The sequence below is a fragment of the Xylocopa sonorina genome, chromosome 7, assembly GCF_050948175.1.
Source record: "Xylocopa sonorina isolate GNS202 chromosome 7, iyXylSono1_principal, whole genome shotgun sequence".
In the NCBI taxonomy this organism is placed as follows: domain Eukaryota; kingdom Metazoa; phylum Arthropoda; class Insecta; order Hymenoptera; family Apidae; genus Xylocopa; species Xylocopa sonorina.
In genome coordinates, this window is record NC_135199.1 from 6989899 (window position 1) to 7006815 (window position 16917).

Sequence of the window (16917 nt, forward strand, 5' to 3'; positions counted from 1 at the left end):
GACTTTATCGTCCCATTGAGAGGCGAGCAGCTGGCTGGTCGCGCTTTCGCCTCGCAGCCACTTTAATTACTTCGCGTACTACCCATTAATGGGGGGCTAATTCGAAATAACAATTTACCTATCGCCTGGGAAACGCGTGGCGCAAGACCGTTTCCTCCGCGTCGTATTATGCAGTTGCGTTTCTTCTAATTTCCTCGCCGCGCCAGTTTCGCCCTTAACTATTCGAGTTCGCGTCGCGGGCTGGTAATTCGGTTTTTATCACTGGTCTACCATCGAGGAACACTTTTCGTCGCTGACTGGCTGGATCCGTTGGCTGCTCGGTAGGCTGACTCGTGTTCATGAATTTTATTAAGATCCCAGATAAAACAACGTGTATCTGCACATTCCTTCGTGGATGCGCGGCGAGTTCGTGAAAAAGAGGCGCACAATGGAGAACTGTGGTTGCACGAATCGCGTAAAAAGAACACCTGAGAGCGGTAACAGATTTTCTAAGACCGTTGATGAGTTCTCTTCGTACAAATTTCAAGATTCCATTCGAGCGCGTTGCTGTTGCTCTCGACGCATACCCCGCGAACTGTTCCTCGACGTTGATAGCCTTCGCTCCGCCGCCCCTCGTCCTGCTGTCTATTAATTTCCACGTTTTCACTCCTTGCCAGCCACTCGTTTCGCTTCTTTTTATCCCTGGCAGCGGATTAAACGGAATAAATCCTTGACGTTAGTCCGGATTTCAGCTGGGCCGCTTTATTACGAGATTCCGCGGAATATATCGCGGCTGGCAAAGTGGCGTGGCTGTTTTTTGCGGCGGAAATATCGCAGCCGTTCCTCCGCTCCAATTACAGCCGCGATTTTAACCGGCTCCAGAATTTACGCGACGCGCAGCCCCGATTCTTTCGCTCGATCGCGTTTGTTCTTGGAAAATGCACCCTGTTCTCCGTCAAAGTGAGCTAAAACGGCTGGGGGGGTGGAGAAAAGTAGCGGAACACGTTCATGAAAAAAAATTAACGTTACAAATTGCCTCGATGCTTGCGCAAAGAAAAGCTTCGATTGATACAGATCGAGTATAAATGAAATTGAATCGTTCCGGAAATTTTCGCGAACATTAATATCGAGAGACGAGAGGGTAGAAATATCGTAACGGAACTGTCGAAGCTGGTATTAATATCCCCGCGATGCTTGAACGGAACGGATCTTCGATCCGTGTGTACTCAGCCAATTAGACGAGAGGAAATTTTCGGAACGGTGCGATTCTTAATTTTTAATCCAACGAGCAGTTCGACCGCGGCTCCAGCCGTTCGCGTTCCACTGACCGTGGATCGACTCTTACGAAGGCATCGAGGAGGGTGTTCGTTCGTTCCGAAATTCGTTCTCTCGCGACCGCGCGAGTAATCAGAAAGGACGGCGCGCGAGATTAGCCTGAGTAACGTTCAGGTGGGCCCCGGTGAATGGCAGTCTCGAGTGAGCTGAAGTGAACGCGTTGGAAACGCGGCGAGCAAGAAACAATTCCGACGCGCGTTCCTCTCGCTGCGAACAATCGCTATATTTATCGCGCGCGCCACGTTACAAAACCCGCTAATGATCGCATTAAAGGGGGTTCGTTTCTCTGAACAGCCGTAACGCACGCTCTCGTTCGCTGCTAACGCCGTGGGATTTTTGCTCGCTCTCGTTGCCGCTCGTTGCAACACGAGCTGTCTTTTCTTTCCACCGCGAGCGGTAATCGACGCGAGGATCGACGATAATTAATAACACGCGTCAGGAATACGCGTGACGGATCTGAAATCCCTCTCCGTGATGAACGTCTCGAAGAGCAGCGCAGGAACGATCGAACAACGCGGTCCCTGTGTAGAACCAGGTAAAACTAGCTTTTTTTTTCTCATCTCGAACGAGATTACGATCGTGCCGGCGACACTCGTCGGACGTGTACACGCGTTCGTTGAATTTAAAGGGTTGCGGGATACAGGAAGGACAAGTCGAAGCGGCGGGAGGTGGATAAGGATGGGCAAGGGAATGACAAAGTGTTTGGCGCGGTAGCGAGGGGTTGGAGGGTTGCGTTAGCGGGCATCGCTGGCGGAACACGCGGCGTATTTGCAGATTTATAACCGGGCGAGCGAGCAAAAGGTGTCGCTTGGGAATGAGTAATGATATATTTGCCCGCATGCGAGGTGTTTCGAGATCGTCGGATACGACCGCCGCGAATGTTCTTGCGGATCCCGAAAACCGTGGGCGAGGGAGTGGCAGCTTTCTCGGTAGTTTGTCGGGAGACAACGTCGTATCTTCGATCGTCGCTTGTTCTACCCCTTTGCCGCGCCAGGGTGCACCTTAACTATATATCTCTCTCTCGACGAGATGAGAAACGCGTTGCCCTTCCACGATTTCTACCTGTGTTCCTTGGACACGCTTCCTGCGTTCGCGCTTCCTGCGCATGCAGCCGAGGGCCCTTTGACGAGAATCCATTTCCACTTTCGTTTAAACGGAACGATTCAACGGATTGAAGAGCAGTACACGGGCTGGTGCACGGTGTGTGCATAGCTGGGCGTGTGTCGTGCGTGTAACATTTAATCAGCGAACGAACTCTTTTCAATCGGACGGTAGATTAAACAGGAGTTGAAAAGGTACTCGGACCGAGCCGGCAGAGGACGTGGAAAGGGTGCTGCGAAGGGTGTCCTACGAAATGAATAATGATAATGCTTCGTGAAATGCAATGGATCTATTAAAATTGCAAAGGCTCTCTGCAGGGAATCGGACTGCTCCGCGAATTTTCTTGGCCATATCCCTGTATCCGCCTCTCTTTCCCTCCTTGCCCTGCGATCGCTATTCCTTTGAGCTCGAGGAGGTCGAGAGACATCTTTTGTAGAATATTAACACGGCTCTCGCGTTGACCCTTGAGTGTGTCGACCTTTCATCCGGTGCTCCAGTTAAGAATCGCGACTGGCGCGAAATTCGAGACGGCGAAAGGCGTTGGTGCTGGCTGCTGGAGGATAGCCGATAAAAAAGGGTGGAGGACGGGGCAGGAGGAAGCGCGGCGAGAAAAAAATCGGGCAGGAGGGAAAGAAAATAGTAGAAGGGGGAGTATACGGTAAGAAGAGGGCAGAGAAGCTCTGGGACGATATACAAATAATCCTGGGCTTCGTTGAAAGAGGGGAAAAACTGGAGTGCTTCATTTTACTAACAAAAACTTGGCGAAGTAGCGGAGGAAGGAAAGTTTTTCCGCCGGCCGGATCTCCTTTGTATCATCCGGTGTGCTGCGAGGACGTTCCAGCGCGCCGTCGAGTAAACTCCTCCTCTATAAATTCGCGACTTTAACGAGAATTAAATTTTTATCCGTCCGCGATTGTGCCCTCTCGATTCGCCTCGAAAGGAAACCGTGCGGATGTAAATCACCGCTTCTTGCGAGTGGGGTACGTCGGGGGTACGTCCGCCGTCGCGTCGGTCGCGTCCGCGCGCTCTTTTTACCCCGGACGATTTCGCAAATTGCACACGGAAACGCGTCGTTTCACGGACGCGAGCCTGGTGCGTGTTCTGCTTCCGCCAGGTCACCACCGCGGGGTCTCTCGATCCGTCCGGTCTATTCATTCGTCGTTGGTACGCGAATAATTTAGCGGCGCGCGCGCCTAGATGCCCTCGACTTGGAAAGAAACGACACGGACGGGGCAGATGTCCGGGCGGCACGGTCCAACGATTTCCCAGCGAGGAGCGTGAAAAACGAAGAACCCCGAAAACTGGGCAAATACGCGGAGGACGGACAAAAGGGAGGACAATTTTGCTAACGCCGAGCGTGAAAGGTCCCGGGGTAAATACGATGGATTGTTCCCTCGTCAAACCGCATGAATAAATAATAACGTGCCCCTTGGGGGGGACTCCGCCATTGCGGACGGCCTATCCGTCTTCCTCTATCTGGACCACGTCGAAAGGGAACATATAAATATTTCTATTAAAACCTCCTTAAAACGATCCTTCTTCCCATTCACCGTATCCGACCGTGCGCGCACGAACACACAACACTCGGCCCCTTTAAACGATCCTCCGCGACCAAGTGGGAGGGCCCCTGTCTCGCTTTATTCACTACCTGCTCGGTGGCTGGCATCCGCCAAGGGTTCCGGGTAACGGCAATACCAGCAACAACAACAACACCACCGACGCTGAAACCCTCGCGCAGTTAAATGCCCCACGGTTATTCCCCTAGCTCGAGTATTCGGACGCGTTCGAAGCGTCGAAGAAAGGGTTGACCCGGCGTGTCGGAAGTGGCGGGGATAAGGGCTGACAGGGAACCGGGAGGGACGAGAAGAGCGGCGGGGTGAAAAAGCATAGACGTGCCAGGCACAATAAACGCCTAGTCGAACAGGTTCACCTATTACGACCCGATAGCTAAGCCACGTTTAATGCACTTCCGCCGGCGAGCTCGAGTCTTCGATCGGTTATTTGTATGCGCGATGCAGCCGATCCTACGATCCCTTGATCCTGCGACCGCTCATTCGCCTCTTGAACCATATCCTCGATGGGGGGAACGTCCCGTCGTTAGGACTGCTACCTATTTTCCGCGTTGATGTCTCTTTGGAGATTCGGACGGCTGGCTGGATTATCCAGTCGTTGCCTTTCGAGGCTATGGATCTCCATTGCACTTTGCATTTCGTGATTTTAAAATTGCACACTGGTAAAGTGGATCCGTATAAGTGGTTCTCGTTAATGAATCGCGGACAGAAGAATATTTTGATGAATACGCGAGCTTCCAACGCATATTTAAAATACTTCACAGAGACGATACTAGCCGATACATATTTCCCTTCCACGACAGTTGCTCGGTAAGCAGCTCGTACAATCGATTCGCCTCGGTTGCTCACCTGAGAATCGCAGTCTCGTTTGAGTGCCTCGCGTCTCCGCTGTCCCATAAGGGGTTTATATTTCAAGGATCCTCTTTTCGCTGAGAAATCGCTCTTTAACGTCGTCGACTGTCCAGATCGCGTCCGCCCAGATACGACACGTAACGCACGCTCTATCGCAGTCTCGCGTCTGTTTAGTTTCACCGCGCGTTTCTCGAAATTACTTTTCCTATCGCCGAGGGGGCGTATTTCCCTCGAAGCGTCGTCCATCGACGCGACAAAGGGCCCCGGTTACGCGCGAAGCCTTTGACCCCGTAGACCGTCGCGCATCTCTGACGTATAACTTTAGGAAAAGATCGTCGCGATACCATCGACTCTTTTATACCGTGCGTTTTATGGGGATACGCCCGGAGAGTTGGGCGCTTTCGATATCGCCTCGTAGCTTCGTAGCGGCCGTTAGCTTAGCCTAAGGCGAGATCGCAGATGACCCTATTCTTCGCTGCAGCTACATGGGTTACTCGTGCACTGGCTGTACGGGGAGATTTCCACGGGGCAAGGCGTGGACGCGGTTTTTAAGTCGAAAGTTCGTTGCGCTGCTGGCACGGAGTTCTTAACGAAAGTTCGCATCGAGAGGCGAAAGAATTCACGGGCTCCTCCTCCCGTTTCGCGCGCGTTTCACGGCTCGAGTTTATTCGAAGGGTGCCAGCTGGCTGGCGGAATTGATTTCGACGTTTATTTATCGCCCGTGGAACGGTGGATTTCTGACGAGCGCGCGCGCAAATCCCCGCTACAAATTGCACGCTACGCGGATTAATTGATTGTTGCGGAGCGGTACGGTGATTTATTATGCTGCCAGCGTACCCGATCTAGCCGTTCGCCATTTCTAGTTTCGGGGGAACGTTATTACCGCGGGGCGTCCGCTTGCCCCGAGTCCAGATCCTCTCGACAGATTCCCCAGATGCACGCTTTGCTGTTCTTCCCGACGTTTCGTCCGTGGCGGGCCACACCGATTCCGCTTTCTTAATTTAACTTGCCAGCCAGGTTAAACAATTTCCTCGAGGACCGATAAGTGATTCACCGGTGGTCCGTTTAAATTTACAGAGAAGTCCATCACGCTTCGCACACATGAAACTTTAATGTCGTTTCGCCGTGTATTCTTTAGAGCTCGTGTCCCCGGTACCTTCGTATATACCTTCGACGGCGCAGGGAGAAGATGTTCCCCTCGATGGCTCGTTACAAATTCATGACTATCGACAAGTCAGACTTCGCCGGAAAAGAGACATTCCAGCGCCGTCCCCCATGTATCTATTCATATACGCGAGCTATCAGCTGCTCGCGACGTACAGGAATTTGCAAGGCATGCGATCGTACGAGACTGGATCGTTGACGGTGGATACGAGCGATGATTTCAACTCGATCGACGGCTCGGTTTAGTTCTACTCGAGCCTTCGCGTTTCACCCCCTCTCTTTCGTTTATTGGCAGAGCTCTTCTTTTCGATCCCTCGAAGCCAATCCACGATGCTTTCTTAACCCCTCGGTAGCCGATTCTTCGTCGAGAGGCTCCCTCTTCTGGTTGAATCGAAAACGTTTTATAGGTCAACCGTTCTCGTCGCGCTGAGACGGACTCCTTGCCAGCAGACGCGACGCGACGCGACGCGACGCGACGCGCCACGACGTTGTCCTCGGATCGATCCGTAGTCACGGGCTCGATTGCCAATCGACGCATGATATCTCGCGCAACGTTCCTAGAGTTATGGCTGAAGATTAACGCATGGGATGTTAGCACACCTGCTGCTAACCCCGTACCCCTATCCGTGCTGTGCATCGTGTTTGTTAAGCGTGCACACACGCGTGTACACACGCTCGCCCGCCGTTTGTCGCGTAAAGGTGTGCAAACACGCGGCTGATACGGCCAATGAATCGTGCGTTGTTTCGCACGATGGAATTCCGTCGGGCGACGATCGAAAGTCCGATTAATTGTTGATTAGACGAATCCAAGCTACCAGCGTTTCCCGCGGGCTAATTGAAATTCGCTGTCTGGGACGGGCGTTTCGTGTGCTCCGCGGACGAACACGTCCCACCTGCGAAGAACTAACTTAAACGTAACTAGCTGATAGTCGGCCATTTGTCTGCTCCTCTCGAAGCTCGATTAATTATTCAACCTCGTCCACGTCTGATTTCATACGCGTGAGTTATTATAAAATATGCAACGGGACATTTCCATCGTATAAATACGACGAAATTCAATATATGGTACACGTTTCCTTACTTATCGGGGCGTCTTCTAAAACGCGCGAACGCCAAGCGTACCGTGAATAAACGAGCTTAAGCACACGTATACGCGTTCTTCGCGAGCCAGTGCGGACACAGACGCGTATACACCTAACGGGGACACGTGGAACGAGGGAATTCAGGAGGCGCCTCTCATCCAGCGACTGCGCCTTTAAAATAATATTTTACCAGGATTATTGTCGATGGAAATGGTAAAACAGCTTACGCTTCGCAGTTGAGCGAGCAGAGGCATTATGCAAACCGAGTTCACCCCTCGTCTTCCATCTCCGGTGTTCGCTCTACCCCTGCCCCGTCCGTCGAATCACCGACGCCACCTCGTACACGTTCACGCATACGTCTACGTATACATATGTATATGTATATATATATATATATATATATATATATATATATATATATATATGTATACACTCTCTTCATCCCCTTCGCGAGGGGGTTTCTCATTAGGGAAAAAAGATATCCTTCGACCGAGGTATTTCAGGTGCGGGTCCCGTTGTTTCTGAATCCGTATTCGAAGGGAACGAATCGAATGCGTCTGCCCTGCCTCATTGTCCTTGGCCCGTGTCGCGTTCGCCCCTATAATTAACGCGTGCACAATTAAGTAGCAGCGTGTCTGGAGACGAATAAAAGAGAGAAGAGAGGGGAAAAAAACGTAACACCGTCCCCTCGATCTCCTCCTTCCTTCCACCCCTTCGCGTTTCCACCCCCGGTTCTCGTGTCTTTTTCACGGCGACCGATATCCTTCGAGACACTTCTCACTCGATTTCTTAATCGAGAGCCGACGAGAGAGGGTGGCTGGCATTCGTTGGAAAATAAATTGAAGCTCGAAGAAGGGTATATCGGCTTTAGTCGTTCTGGATGGGGAATAAAAATAAAAAGGAATCGGGAATATCCATTATGCCGTTTCACGAGCGAGCAGGGACGAAAAGGAGACGATCCCCGGGCGTCTTGTCTCCAAAGTTCCCAACATTGCTGGCATTTTCACTCCCGCGATTTCTATCTTTCCCACCGACCCTCTTCTGCAGGCTTCCCCTTCGTCCCGCCACAGAGCTCCTTTCACACCCGCTAAATCCAACCCCCGTTCGCCCTCCGTCGAGGTGACGGTTTTCCTCGTTAAGAAAGAAGCTAACCGTCGTGGCGTTCACCCAGAACGAACTGTCGTTGTCATAGTAACCGGGGTATCCGCCGATGTGCCAGGGGCAGGTGCTCTCCAAGTTATGATTCGACGCGTTACCACACCCGATATCTGGTACAAACGCGTCTCCGTCTGGACGCGTGTCGCGCGACGCGTATACCTTGACGCACCTGTGCTCGTATCATCGCACGTAGTCCCGGAAACCTGTATTTATCACGCTACCGACAATCCATCGTCGAATCGCAGGTGTCGCCTCGCGGAACTGGGTTACGTCCGAGTACCCACCTCCGCACCCCTCGTGCCGAATTTTCAAGCTTATTGATTCCCCGTCACCCCTCGCCCTCGCTCTGTCTTCCTCCTCTTCCTCTCGTTCGTTCGTCACTCCTTTTCCTGCCACCTCCCTCTCTTTTCCAGCTGACACGGAAACGGGTCTGACCCCCTTGTTATATGCGCGACGAGTCGTTACTTTGATGTCGGCGCCGCGGTTTTGCTGATGCGCGTCCGTAAAAGCTCGCCTTTGACGGGCCAGATAAAGTAGCAGGAGTCGCACACACAGAAACGCCAGGGAAGTTAGTTACGAGAGGAGTCGACGACGGTTCACCTCTGGCGGGTGGGAACGCGTTAACCAGACCGGGACGCGAGCGTCGTCGCGCGCACCCTCTCCGCGGAGGAAGACGACGTAACGAGGAGGTTCGCCCGTTTAGGCGTGGATCGAATTCGCCGATTGACGAACTACACCCGGGGAAATGCCCGCGTATCCGTCCCTTTTCTTCGATTCCTTCCTCACTTCCATTTCCCCGGATGTGTCCGGGGCTTTGTCTCGCCCCATCTGGACCCGCTCGTCTGAGAAGTTGCTCCCCATCGCCGGGGGAGGATCGAGGGAACGGCTCTTCCGCAAACGTTTCCCTCGACCTGGAACCAGTCGCTCCTCCAGCCTCGCAGATGGAAAAGCTTAAACTGGATCCGAGCGTTTCTCTCGAATCGATTATTAAGAAAGCTATATGGGGGGTACATTCATCTGGACAAATCTGCGAGCGTATAGTCGGTTACGCGTAAAAGAATGTGACATCGTTCATGGTCAGGTTAGAGCGTGGCCTCGTCAGAGTAAATAAGTAGAACGGGTACGGCATGTGTTCAGACGGCGTCGGGCAATTGAACGTTTTAAGAGCCGAGAGCTTTATTGCACGGGTAAACCGATTAAACGGGATCTGTTATTATTACATTCGTGGAAACGGGTTGTCCTATTTTCCATTAACTCCACTTTATTTTTCCCTCGGTCGAGAAAACTTTGTCGAGTTATTCGGCTGTTGCTTTTTTTCCCGCTCTCTTTTTTTCTCTGTTTGCCTCGTTTCGAAAAAGATCGACTTCCATTTCGGATGAAATCGCCGGTACACGATTCCCAAGGTTTTATTTTTTCCACCGCCGGTTTTTTTTCCTCGGGAATTTACAGGCCGCTGGGAATTGGCCGCGCGCGCGCACACAATCGTCTCTGAGCGACCGCAGGAATTACGTGCACCGGGATCGTAGGGTACGCGCGCGTATCCGCGCCGTTAAATATTGATTTTCCTTCACGGGTATGACAATGATTTGTCAGCGTGGACCCGTCCGCGCGCGCAAGGCCCGCCCCGTGGACAAGTTCACGGGGCCCAGTGTAAATAGAAACGCTTGTTTCACGGTCCAGCGCGAGGAGGCGACGTCCGCGCGCGGAGAGCAAGCCGTGAATTCGAAACGAGCGCCTCGCGAAGGTTCTTGTTTGCCAGAGAAAGAGGGTCCAGCTGGCGGAGTATTTTGTAAGGAAATATCCACGGAATGGAAAGGCAAACCAAGGGCGAGGGCAGAGGTTTTGGTTTGGTCCACGGCGCGCCGTAACGAACTTCTTCCATCAGACGAAGCCTTGGTAAATCTGTCGCGCAAGTTCGCCTCGATTTCGTTTGATTTTACGACGCAACCTCCTCGCGGATGTGAAAGACGACCTCGCTGGGAGAATCAATGGAAACATATTTCCAGTTACCCAGCGGATCGTGTTCTTAGGTATATCTCGGAGTTTCTTTCCCCGACGACAATCCTCGAGGACTTTATTGCAAATTGGCCAGGTATCCAGGAAAATATCGCGGCCCTGCGTACTCGTTCCCGAGCGATTCGTGCCTTTCCACGTGCGTCCCATTGAAATTGAGAGTCCATTTACGTCGCGGAGGCAGGATACGGAAATCCTTTCTCCTCGAGCGGGGGTGGTTCTCTGCGGCGCCTTTCTCGCCTCGCCTCCCTTTCGCTGGCGAACGTTCAATCAGACGCTGCCGGTATCTAAAGTGACTTTATCGCTAATTCATTTAAGTTCGACCGCATCCTCTTAGGGGTTGAAATTTCTCGGCCGCCTAGGGAAGTAGAGATCAACGCCGCCGCCTCGCTGGCAATACCTCGGTTAATTAGATATGACTACACAAAAGAGAACGGGGGCGACGAAAGAGGGATAGAAGGGGAGAATAGCTACGCGTACAGAGTGGTGGCTTAACAGCGGAGGAACACTTACTCGCCGTTGAATAGCCTCGAGGTGAGATTCCAAGCAGTTGCTTATTACACCCTTGGCCCTTCCATTTAACGCAGCCAAGCTGGACGACACAAGGATCGATTTAACCCGACCGCTGCGGACCGGTGTATATCGGCCCGTGAGCAACCACTCGAAGAGCCAACAGCAGAACCTCTGGCTAGCCAGTTGCTTCGATATTTCGAATTATCTAATCTTTGTTTCGATACCAGAGTGTTTTAAAGACGTAATAACAATATGGAAATACGTTTAACAGTTCGAAAGATTGCCGAAAGTTCCCCATTGAGTCGTCCACTGCCGTAATTACCCGAGTTTTCGTTTAAATAGTTCAGCAGACCCCGGTGGGAGGTCGTAGTCGGTCCTCTGCTTCGCTAATATCTAGGCTAATTAGATACAATTAGCAGAGGCAACGTTTAGAACCGCGAGTCCGCCGCCACCGTCGCCGCGCGGGCACTTGAATTCAAAGCGAAATTTCCGTATCCCCCAACGGGGCGACCTTTTCTGTACCGTTAATAACGCGAAACTTTGCCCGAGTTATTTCGCGAATCCGCGGTCCTTTCTTCCTGGCGTATCAGCTCCGTTGAGATGTCCGCTATGACGGATCGAACCGGAAGCCGGAGGGATCCGTGGCGAATGCCCGATTCCAGCAGAACCGACGAGTTAATGATCGATTTAAGCGGATCCCCGGCATAGTCGCGCGCGCTCAAATCTGCAGAATGCAATTAGCGGATACGCTTTGATCGATTTAAGTGGATAATTCTCGAGTGAAATTCGGTCGTCGCCAGGCTCGTTCGACGTTCCTTCTCCTTATTGGTCGTCGATCGCGCCACGTTCGCGGGGCTGCTCTCGCGAGCCGAACTGTAATCGAGTTTCCTGTACCCCAGCAGTGGGAGAGGGCCAGAAATTGGCCAGGTTAAAACGAATTAGCGAGTGAACAGGGACGCGCGCCGCCTGCCCGTTTTGCCCCAATTCCGATCCGCCGTCTGGAGGATAATTGCCGGAAGCGGCGACGGCCGTACAGAAACGCAAACACCGCCTGTAGCCGCTTCGAGGGTTGCACGATCGACGAGGACACCCTTCGTGCGGAAAGGGGTGGAAAAAACGTCACCGTGCGTTGAGGTTTCTCGTTACTACGGGATTAGCGGTTGTTCGTTCTTCTTGCTGGCCACTCCTCGATCGAGTTCATTTCTGAAGTCGTTCTTTTCGTATTTTGAAGATGACGCAGGGTTTTGAAGCTTCATCTTTCAAATTCTTTTTGTTGTAATATTTAAAACAGCTCTCAACCGGCTAATATATTCGACAATTCTATTTTATGACGCACCGTGGGGATGGAAAATTTGAATTTTAATCGGCGCCATATTTTTACGCCATCGAAATACCTGACCAGCGCAGGAAAGTGTATTTTCGTATACATCCCGTCAGAGTATGCGCGGAAAATTTCTCGTATTTTAAAAACTCGGGACAACTCTTCGAATTGCTGCCATAGATAAACATTTTTAACAGATCGGGCTACAAAAACCTTCGTTTCGCGCGAACCTTTCGCCGGGGAGATCGAATAACGTAATGAAAAATTCACAAGCGGCGCGCGAATTCTCTGCGCGAGGGGGGTGGGAAAACGTGAATTATTTTTCGCTCGAACCGTGCACGCATCTCAGTACCAGTCCGCCATTGGTTACTGTTTGCCGCGTTTCGATTTAACGCCGCCTGGCTGGCTCTCATTTTTTCAATCGCGCGTCACGTTCCTACGCGTGCACGCGCTTACCCGCGCTTTCCGCTCGTTGATATCGATTCGTTACGACGTTTGCGCGCGCGTCACCACGATTGTTAACATTAATTAAACGTCGTACACCTTAAAGAGGCCGTGACGTAACGAGCGAAGGGTGTGGAGGCTCGTATCGAGGCATAATGGTGCTCGTTACGCGTGTCACCGGGCCGCCGTCCCGTTAATTAGAACGATTTCGCAATTAATACGCGCTCGTGGCCCGCTCGCGCGATACATAATCCCGTGGAACTGTGTCGAACTCTGGCTACAATCGCTCTGGTTATATCGAGCGTTCTACTCGGGGAGCCCTCCGTTATTTTTCAGTTACGGGATAACGCGGAACGCATCGACTGCGACAGGACAGAGAGAGAAAGAGAAAGAGAGAGAGAGAGAGAAAGCACAAAATTGCGATTGCTGCCCGGGGTTATGATTTCGATTCTTTCTTTCTTTCGACCTTTTTTCTTTTTTTTTTTCACCACGCCCTGCACCCACCCAACCCACCCTTTCCTCTATCCGTGTACGCGTACCTGCCGGCAAACATGCCGTACGCGAAATATCGTAACCGGTAGCTTGCAATTTTCGTGGGCCGACAACGTCGCCCGAGGGATTAGCAATACAATCGTCGAACACGCCACGGTTCTACTACTCTTTCGAGCTGCCACTCTGATTTCGAATGTAAATCGGTTGTTACAGCGCGGGAAACGCGTCGATTTACGCGTAAACACCGCGCAGGCGAAGGAAAAACGATTCGAAGCCGATCGTACAGCCGGAAATGATACCTCGGGTTGGCGAGGCGAATTCTCTTTCGTACCGAATACCTCGCGATCCACTCTCTCAGAGAACTCGACGTCCCCCTTTCTCTTCGCAGGTATCGTTCGGCTCCCAATGAATTTTTCATCGGGAGCTTCCATTAATGAGTGGCAAATTATTCTTGGAAGCTCGCGTATAAATACAATCTCCATACTTAATGAATTTTATAATTACACGGCTTCCTTGCCGTTGCTTTTCAGCGATCATCCTCGCCAGCGTTAATGAGAAACACGATGCTCCAGTTGATAACGCGAATTTCAGTAATTTTCTGCACGGGCCACCGGTGATAATTACGCGGGAACTCCGGAGTCGTTGATCGTCACGGAATAGGCTCCCTTTTACTACCTCCTTACCGTCGTTTCAAGAGTAAACGTGAGCGCGCGATCGCTTCCGGATTCGCACGAAAGTTACGTACCATTAATGCCCGTGGAAATCGTTGAGAACACGGGCAAGATTATATCGGCAGTTAATACGCGAAAACTTCCCTCGAATTATCATCTCGTATCGTCGAAAATTCGTTCTCACGTTCCCTTATACGCGAGGCCATACAAAAATTGTCACGAATGTAGCGTTACCGATAATCAAGCCACCAAACGACACGTTCCCTCAAGAACGACTTCCCTTTCCCATAGCTTGTTCCTCGCGAGGCGAAATTCCACCGTAGCCCCATAATTTCCCGATACAATTAAGGAAGAAAAGAATGGAAGCCCTCGCCACTGTTCTATTCAGTCTTAACAATTGCCAAAGCCGGAAACCGCAACGTTAAAGCCACGCTACAGCGGTATACGCACGCAATCTGCGGCTTCGATACGCCTCTCGAGCTTTTTACGCCGCGATCTTGCTTTCCGTTCGACGGCGAGGACGCGTCCGCCGCCTCGTTCGCTGCGAGAACGCCTGCTACCACCCCTGATGGATGAAAAGTGGTTCAGGCGAAAAACGGCGGCGGAGGGTTCGCGCTTGGTAACCAGCGCATAAAATCGAGTATCACGGGGGGGCTCGCCTGGTAAACCGGCACGATGTGTCCGTGGGACATCGATCAATCGGTAAATTTTCGCGACGCGTGACATCTTAAGGCGTTTTTGCCCAGGCGTCGGATATTGGATTTCCGTAGCGTGTACCGGTTGTGCATGCCTCCGCGGGGGCTGATGGCTACGGGATAAAGAATCCTCCAGGATGGATTGGATCGTTCCGCTAACACGTCGCGATTGATTTTCCGAACATGCCTTCGATCGAGGCGGACAGGAGACAAATTGGTTAAATTCACTTGAAATTTTCCATCGAACCGCCGTGCGGGTGTTCTTTCGCTTCCGCGATCTCTTTTTTTTTTTTACCCGCGTCTCCTCGATTTTTGTCGTTGAAACTTTTGCGAACGATAACGAGAGGAGCGGTGGTAATAGCTGGAGGAGAATTAGGATGGAGATACGACTGCGTGTACGACCGAGGACCGGGAATATTTCGGGTCTGGTACGCGAACGACGCGAAGAAAATTGTCCATGCGAGCGTATTTCATCCGCGTCGCTTCGGAGCGAGAACGTACGAAGGGGATCGTTCATCACGGTCACTGTGATTTATGAAATTATGCAGAGGTACTCGCGTAGATTCTCACGAAAACACTCTATTTAGTCGATTAATAACGCGTGGCTCGTACTTAAGTCTGGCCGGTCCCGTAGAAAAAACAGCGCCAGTGTATTAATCACGGTTTCGTTCGAGAAAGAATAGAGTGGAGGTTTTCCTCTAATTGCCTAATTAGAATCGATGAATATTCAGAAATAATGTTGCACCGTTTCCGTCAATCGTAAACGATCCACGGCGCGAACAAGTCAGGTTTCGAGGTAATACAAGGTCGTAATGTAAACTCGCTGGGGTGAATCCTGCTTCTGAAAACTGCAGAGACGTCCGAAATCCGGGATTAAAAGGGATAAGCCCTGAAAAAGGTGCTTACAGGCGAACCCTAAAAGTGTAGAGTGCTCTCAAGGCTCGTACTTTGGCATCGAGCATGCTCCACGCGAAATGTCTGCCTTTCACACATAAATATCGCAAATCGATCTTAGAATTCCATCGAACATGGAACTACACGCGTATTTACAACTTAACCCACCCTGCGCGACAAGGTTTCTATCAAAATTAGGATTCCACGATAATCATCCACGAAAATGGTGCTTCGTTAAACAATCCCACCTTCGTAGGTTAAAACACAACATCTCGACCACGTCCCAGACTACCATCGAACGACTAGGGGGGGCTCAGGTGCGATCTCGGTTGTCACGTTCGCAGAGATTTATATTATTACGCCGCGCGCTGTTTGTTAAGCCTTTACATAATCCCGCGCGCGCTTTATTGGCTCTCCCGAGGGGTGCGAGAGTCGCGTCGACTTGGGGCAAAGTGGCGCGGTTCCGGGTGCACGAGCGAACGAAAACAACGAATCGATAATCCCTGGTTCGACGACGTTTCGCGGGCGAACGCGCGGCGTGCGGACGACACGCGGGACGCCCACTCGCCGGAAGTACGGACGATCTTCAGCCGCAAACGGGCGAAGACTTTTTTCCCGGTGGCGTACGTTATCGCGTCGATCAGTTACGGGGACGCGCTTGGGTATGGGCCAGTCGTTTGTCACGCTCTCCTAGTGATTTACAGAATTACCGTTTGCTAACAGCGCGCGGAACAGTCGACGACGACGACAAGCCACTCTCGTGGAAGGACTGCGCCGTCGCGCGTTTTACCAGCCATCCTCCCCCTCGAACTCGTATTTAGTGGACATTGAAAGCGTCGAGCATCGGGACGCGCGCCCAGAGGGTTGGAGGCGGTTGAATCGGGGAACGGTTCGAGAGGCGGACGCGGAGTCGCGCGATACCTACGTAGCAATTAAGGTAATGTCGCCTTCGGCAGTCGGGCGACGAGTCGAACGGTTTGTCTTTCTCTTTGACCGACTACGAGGGAGCCACGTTTATTTATCTGAAAACCAGTCCTCCGGCCAGCCAACCGCTCAAGTGCCCCTCGGTTGGGATTCGATATTAATTGAAATAATTGCGAAAGCTGTTTTCCAAGCACAACGCGATAATTACCGGGCCATCGTCGCGTCGTGTGAAACTTTCAGCGACGCCGTCGGCGCTCGACGGGGTAGCGAACGAGTCTCGCGTACGTTCGAACCCCCGCGCAACCCTGTTCTCTGTCCGTTCTTTCGTTTCGTATCGTTTTTTTTTTCTCCACGCGTTTCGCAGACAATTTTTTTGTTCACGCATCGCAGTAAAATTGTAGCTACATCGTGCTAATTATCGGGCGATAATGTGCGTCGGTTCTTGTTACCAAGCGCGGATTTCAATGGGCTCTCCGCGTGTATTTACGCGTTCACCAGCCGGGAAGGAATAATCGCTCGAAAATGATAATTCGGTTGTTGAACTCGTGGCTCATGGTCGATCGATAGACGATAATAATCGGGGATTATGCACGCTGCTACCGCGATTAATCGTTCGTTATTTGCCGTCTAAAACGGTTTCGTTTCCCTTGACCTTTGCGCGCGATGTTCGTGCAATTGCACGTAATTTCCCACCACGGTGACTGATCG

The 16917-nt window shown here is 51.7% G+C and overlaps 1 protein-coding gene across 4 annotated transcripts in view; it reads left to right on the forward strand.

The window, feature by feature from the left end:
- The window catches only part of Olf413 (DBH like monooxygenase olf413), a 225155-nt gene that overhangs the window by 48276 nt on the left and 159962 nt on the right, over positions 1-16917 (forward strand). Inside the window, exon 1 of one of the 4 annotated variants that reach the window (XM_076898417.1) lies at positions 10729-10789. The exons of the other annotated variants lie outside the window; for them this stretch is intronic. The gene's annotated coding sequence lies outside the window, so the exon portion shown is untranslated. Of the gene's footprint in view, positions 1-10728; positions 10790-16917 lie in introns of those variants that run through there. 4 annotated transcript variants of the gene reach the window in all.